Source organism: Canis aureus, chromosome 6, assembly GCF_053574225.1.
Source record: "Canis aureus isolate CA01 chromosome 6, VMU_Caureus_v.1.0, whole genome shotgun sequence".
In the NCBI taxonomy this organism is placed as follows: domain Eukaryota; kingdom Metazoa; phylum Chordata; class Mammalia; order Carnivora; family Canidae; genus Canis; species Canis aureus.
In genome coordinates, this window is record NC_135616.1 from 70,312,814 (window position 1) to 70,319,436 (window position 6,623).

General features: G+C 48.1%; 1 long non-coding RNA gene across 1 annotated transcript; it reads left to right on the top strand.

Annotated features, from left to right (window-relative positions):
• The first annotated feature begins 254 nt into the window (after window positions 1-254).
• LOC144316343 (uncharacterized) lies at window positions 255-4,149 on the top strand. The gene is made up of 3 exons (XR_013382237.1): window positions 255-675; window positions 1,104-1,303; window positions 2,417-4,149. It is a non-coding gene; the product is annotated as an uncharacterized LOC144316343 (long non-coding RNA).
• Window positions 4,150-6,623: the final 2,474 nt, after the last annotated feature.

Sequence of the window (6,623 nt, forward strand, 5' to 3'; positions counted from 1 at the left end):
CATATGTCTCCTTTTAGATACAAATAAGACAATACTAGATACCTGCTTTTTCATGTAATACATCTTGGATACCATCTCACACACTGGGACAGACCTCATTCTTTTTAACCACTGCATAATATTCCAAGGATGGATGTCTATAATTTACTGAACCAATATTGATAAACCCTGAGGGTCTGCCTAGTCTTTTTTTTCTGTTACACATACCACAAGATGTAGTGTTAAGGTTTTGACTCAGCTACCGAGTTAGAGTAGAGAAGAGTTCCAAAGGAATTGATAGACTACATGTAAAATTTATCACAGAGGTACATAAAGCTGGTGAAAGGACCGTTGACGTCTCTCAACTGCGCCAAGGATTCAAGGGTGGAGAGACAGGAGACTGTGAAGGGCTTTGTGAGCGCTGCCACCATCCCCTACAGTTAAGAAAGAGAAATTCAACGGGGAGCTCAAAGTGCTCAGTACATGTCCCTGCAGTCTGGGGCACTCAGGAAGCCCGGCGCCTGCCTCTGGCTGGTTAACTGCTTCCTGTGCAGCAGTTGGCATGGGTGGTCTTAGGTCAGTGCCAGCCCTGATCTGCCCTTGTCTTTCTTTGCTCTGTCAGCTGGAAGCTCAGAAGCCCCGGGCTTATCTCCTTATCCATGGAACACGGTCTTTTCTCTCATATTCTCTCTTAGGGTGAGTCAGGAGCAGACACTCCAGGAGCTATGAATTGGGGCTTGGCCCAGCTCTCAGCCTGGCTTTGCCTTTGACTGATCCCTAGCTCCTAACCTCCCACCCTCACCCCCACTGCCAGCCCCTCCACCACCCAAGGGCTGGGCTGAAATAGAGACCTTGTGGATCACTGTGCTCATCCCGAAGGAGCTTCTCTTTTCCATTCCTACTGCTTGTGCCAAAGACAAGTGCTTCCCCTCACAGGGGTGCACACCACCACCACCACCCCACCCCCGCAAACCCTGCCCCCTAGGAGAATCTGCTTTCTGGGCTTCCTCCCCTCCCTGCACCTCCCCACCTACATGCCAAGGTCATGGTGTGCACTCCCTGCCAGGTGCTCTGTCCTTCCATGCCTCAGGTTGTTCTCTCTCTGCTCCCCTCATCCTCAACAGAGCCCAGAACTGGCTGCCTCCAGAACACGGCACGTGCTCAGAGATGACCGGCCTCTGGTAGCATTTGGAGCAAAGGGAAATTCCCCAAGGAAGGTCACTGCCCGTAAAGATAATACCCAACCCGGCTTCAGTGTGCCCTGGAAGAAACGGGATCCTGACCCAGGAGGGCCACAGAGTCTGTGTTTCTCACAAGTTCCCAGGTGATGCCAATGCTGCCGGTCTGTGGACAAAACTGAGTGGCAAGGGCTTAATACCTTCCAAAGCCCCTGTGGTTTTTTAAAAAATCGTTCTTTCGGGTCATCTCATTAATTCAGAATTGTTGAGGTAGGGAGCGTAGTCTGAGTTTTTAGAAGGTAAATTATTTAAGTATTGCAAAGTACAAGGGCTTTTGCTTCTTCCAAATGGATGTATTTTCACTGAGTGGAGCTACAGAGGGTTAACTAAGAGGATCCCGTGGATCTGCTCCACCGAAGAGGAAAACACTGAGAATCATGAGTGTGTTTTCCTGCTGGACCACAGGGCCTTTGAACAGCTTGGAAATGCCTGAGTCTCTCTCATGGGCGGACTGATTATATATTCCCCTGGTCCTCACTGGGTGTGCTCCCTATATGCATGGAATACGTGCACAAATAATTGAATTTGTTTGCTTAGGAATTCGTTTCCTCTGGGATGGTAGAAAAGGGAACTTTGGTGCTATATTGTCACAGTCTTCACCATCCAGATTCATGACGCCTGAGACTCATCCTCATCCTGAGACTGAAGCCAGACCCGGCACCCGTTTCCTTCTCGTGCCCCTGCATGCCCAGGGGATCACTCGCAGGGAGGGGAGTGTGTTTTCCTGAACCAGGCTGAGCAGTCATTTTGCTGCCCAGCAATGACAGCTGGTAACAGCCCATTTATTATCACCTCTCCCTGCCCACGCCAGGTGCAGGTGGGGGTGCAGGAGGGTTGGCAGGGTAGTGAAGAGGCCACTCTTAGAAGCTGCTGAGTAAATTGCTCCATGGTTTCTCCCTGAGTCATCAGGGCAGGGATGAGCTTGGAGGAGTGAGGTTGACCTGCCAGTATTTGAGTTCTCTCTGGGTGTGAGCACACAGAGACACAGATGGCTCTGGCAGTCACCTCACCAGCCGCCCTCTCATTTGCATAATGGTTTACATGGCTGGGTCTTGGACACTCACCTGTAGGTATGTTTTGGGGGTGTTTGCATAAATACATGCTTTGTGCGTTGTCTAGGCAAGCGAGGAGATTTGGGGAGGGATAAAGGATCAGAAAACTAGGTTTTGACTGTTTCCTTAATTCTACATTTCTACCAGAGATGCCAGCTGCTGATGCAAGCAGAGCCATGAAGTTGGAACATCTGACTAGAGCTCACCTTGTGAAGAACTTCATGGGGGGTCCTTGGCGTTGGAGAAGGGGTGCATAAAGAGAACTGGTGAATAGGACCCTGGCTTTGAGGAACTGAAGCAAAGGAAGATCCCAAGAATGCTCAGGGAGGAACTTCTGTACACGTGGGTTTAGGTGGCACAACAGTGGTGACCACGTGGGGAGCAGAGGTACCATGGCCTGGTAGGAGGAAGGGGGGAGCTGGCTGTGCCCTCTGGGGAGTCTCTCAACCTGCCAAAGGTCTCAATGTCCCCTGTATAGTGAGACTAATAATACCTACCTGCTCGGCTGCTTTGAGGATGAAAGGAGATCGTGAATGCGAAAGTCTAGAACAGCACCTGGCTCTAAATGGCAATGTTCACGATCCTTATTAGTGTTAGTAAGATTGAACTAGTGATCAGCGATGACGCCGTCTCACATATTCAACCTGCCAGCTGCTTTTTCCACTGTGAGGAAGGCCTGCGCTGCGTTCCTGCAGCCCCTCAAACCTTGGGGTTTCCTTTGGGATCTACATTATCAATTAATGCTGGACAGAGCACAAGGTGCCGCCTGCAGCTACCAAACAGATGGACCAGAATGAGGCCGAGAGACCTCCTTGAGGGTAAAACCTGGGATCTCAGCCTCAGGAACAGCCCCAGCCAGCAAGCTATAACATGTTGGCAGATCCAGAGGCCAGAGGGTGAGTGTGTAAAAACACAGGGCCAAACTGGATTCCAATCTTGTGCTATCCTCAGTTGTATGTCCGTGACAAGTTATTTGATCTCTCCGTGCCTCTGTTTCTTGATCTGCCAAATGGGGTTAATAGCAATATGCCCCACGTAGGGTTGTGAGAATCAGTGACCCAATGCACATGAGATGCTTGCAACAGTGCCTGGCACAGAGTACACATGGTGTAAATGGTAGCTATTAGTATTTAGTAGAGGTCCTTGGGTGTGAAAGCCTGGGTTTTGTCACTTACTGATAGTTTGTGAGGAGTGACTGGCGTGTGTAGGGTAGTATAGGGAGGGGGTTGTGGCTGGAGGACTACGGACAGCCAGGTGAGTGGGCAAGAGAGAGGACAAGCCTGTGAAAGGTCTGTGGGTCTCCGGGGAAGGGGAGGATAAGGATGGTGGGCAAGAGAGAGAAGGACAAGCCTAACCAAAGTCAATCATTTCCTCTCACTCATTTTCTACAAGCATCCATCGGGAGCTCAGGGCACTGCCCAGGGGGACATCTCCTTATTCTGCAGATAGAGAATGGCTGTGTCTACATGACCCTTTGGGGAACCATGTCTGCCAGGTGCAGCCTCTCCTTCCTAACCCCTCAGCCAGCCCCTCCACTTGGGCATTAGTGCCTGAACCTTACCATGGTGACGTCTGACTTTTCCTACCACGATTTCCCTTCTTTCCATTTCCTTCTTTACTTAAAAAAATCTTGCAGTGGGGCTCCTGGGTGGCTCAGTCTGTTAGGCATCCAACTCTTGATTTTGGCTTAGGTCATGATCTCGGGGTTGTGAGATCAAGCCTCCTGTTGGGCTCCTTGCTGGGCATGGAACCTGCTTAAGATTCTCTCTGTACCCACCCCCCCCCGCTCCGCCCCACTCCAATCCTGCTGTGTCGTATCCATTTTTGTAAGTCATCTTAAGTTGTTCTTGGAATAAATAAACTAGTTTCTAGAATTCTTACTTACGTTTCTTTAAGTTTTTATGGAATGTAAATCTATCTAGTTATCTACTATCTATCTATCTATTTATCTATCAATATTCAGGTTAAAGCAGGGAGAAAGACCTCAAGCCAGTTCTGGGCATCTTTACCAAGCACCAGCTTTGAGGAGCCTTGTTTGTAAACTACCAGTCTGCTCCATGGAAACCTGCAAAGCTTAATATGTCACTTTGATGCAAGAAGAAGGAAGTGAGATGGTTTCTTATGACCTTTAGGACAATTTGCTAATTACTAGTGGACACCAACTGCTAGAGAATGAATAGGAGTTAATAACCAACAGGAAAGAACTATGAACAAAAACAAAAGTCCTGTTTATCCTTTTGTCATTATATAAGATAATCATTTATGAGTTTAAGTAACAATTAGGACTTAAGTGCTATTTAAGTACTACTATGGAGTTTAATAATTAAATCTGAGTCCTGGATGTGAAATGTATAAGAGAGGGATGCCTGGTGGCTCAGTGGTTGAGCACCTGGCTTTGGCTCAGGTGGTGATCCCAGGGTACCAGGATCAGGTCCCGCATCAGGCTTCCTGCAGGGAGCCTCCTTCTCCCTGTATGTCTCTGCCTCTTTCTTTGTCTCTCATGAATAAATAAATAAAATCATTTTTTAAAAAAGAGAAATGTAGAAGAAAAACGTTCAAAGTGGTTTTGGAACTGAATTTTAACTGATGATCAACACAAGCTATCTCCTGCCTCAGTTTCCCCAAGTGAAATCCCTGTTCTCATAAATGCTTCCACTTCCCTATTTCTTCCTTTCACATTTACACACAAGTGGGGGTTGGGAGGGACAGAGGGAGAGGGAGAAACCCATTCCCCACTGAGCAGGGAGCCCGTTGTGGGGCTCAATCTCAGGACCCTGAGATCATGACCTGAGCCAAAGGCAGACGCTGGACTGACTGAGCCACCCAGGTGCCCCAAGACAGACATATTAATATGACGTATTAAAACATTTTCTTCAGATCTAAAAATTCACATTTTTCTTCTGAGTTTAACAGAGATTAAAACATGTTTCTAAGTCCCCCTAAGGGGGGGCCCTTGGCACTGTGCTTCGAATATCAGGTTACCACTTCCTGGTTCTGTGGACTTGGGCAATTCACTTACCTCTTCTGGGTTTCGTTTTGTTATTTGTAGATTGGGGATGATAATAACGACCCAATCTGCAAGATTAAATGTTAGCTATCACTTATTTTGTACGGCACAGTCAAGAACAGAGAAACAAAAGGATAAAAATGTAAATTTCTTTTTTTGCTCTGATCCAACTTCAAATCTAGTTTTTCATTTTCTTCTTGGCAAAAACAGACTTCCTATTTCAAAGGAAAAGCGCTACAAAAACAAATGAAACCAAACCAAAAGCTCTTTCCGAAACATCCAAGGACTCTTACCAAACACCAACTTGATGAGTTCACAGTAATGAATCAGAGACACACGGTTTAGATTTCCCTCTCAAAGGCCCAAGAGGAAAACAGGAAGGCGAGGAAGGGCAGCTGGCCGTGCCAGCCCCACTCTGCCAGCCGAGCCAGGGATCAGGACGTCCGGAGAGCCCCTCAGACACCCCCTTCCCCACTGGGCCTTAACTCACATTTTCCCCAGGGAGTAGGTGCCAGCAAGTGGCCCCGACCAGAAACCAGATTTCTATAACCGGGGTGCCCCGACCTCAGGATTTGGTTATTGCTTAATCCTTGACCTCCCATCCATTCATTCCTAGCTGCAGGTAGGATTTCTAAGAAAGATGTGGGGGTGAAGGTGGCAGATTGGCGCTGTGTGGGTGATGTTTTCTAGGAACCTCAGCTAGCTTCCTGAGAGATGTCATGCACTGGAACGTTCCCAGGGGCTGGCAGGGGAACTTTGGAATGAGTCAAGTGAGGACCTGAACCAGGAAAGGATGGGTTATGGCCCTAAAACCACACCCTTCTCTCATTTTGTCAAACTGCGTCCGTTTTAATTACAGCTTCAGCAGCACACACTCCTCCCCACCCCACACCAGAAAGCCTTCCTAGATGAACCAGAAACCCTTTCTCCCCTCAGATTACTAACCACCCCCCGCCCCACACCTCCAACACTTCATTTGCATATGTGGTTAGCCTTTTGTTGACAAGGAGTGATCTCTGAGCGGCTTCAGCTGGGCCCTGATGGAATCTAATGAGTCGGTCGGATGGTAGCTTCCTTAAAGATCTTGGTGGAGATCTCACAGCCAGTTTATCAGGCAGTCCGTCAACACACGTGGAGTGCTTCTGCATTGCTAGCAAAACCTTTTTTTTTTTTTTTTTCGGTCAAGGATTGGTTTGTGCAAGACAGAGAGATAGTGAGGGAACACCCAGCGCTTAGAAATGTAGAAGTCAGGAAAGACAGAAATAGAAACCCCAAAGAACTCCAGACACAAACGTCTGCAAACTGACCTGGTCACCTGTGTGACTGTGCGCGGCGAGGCGAGAGTTG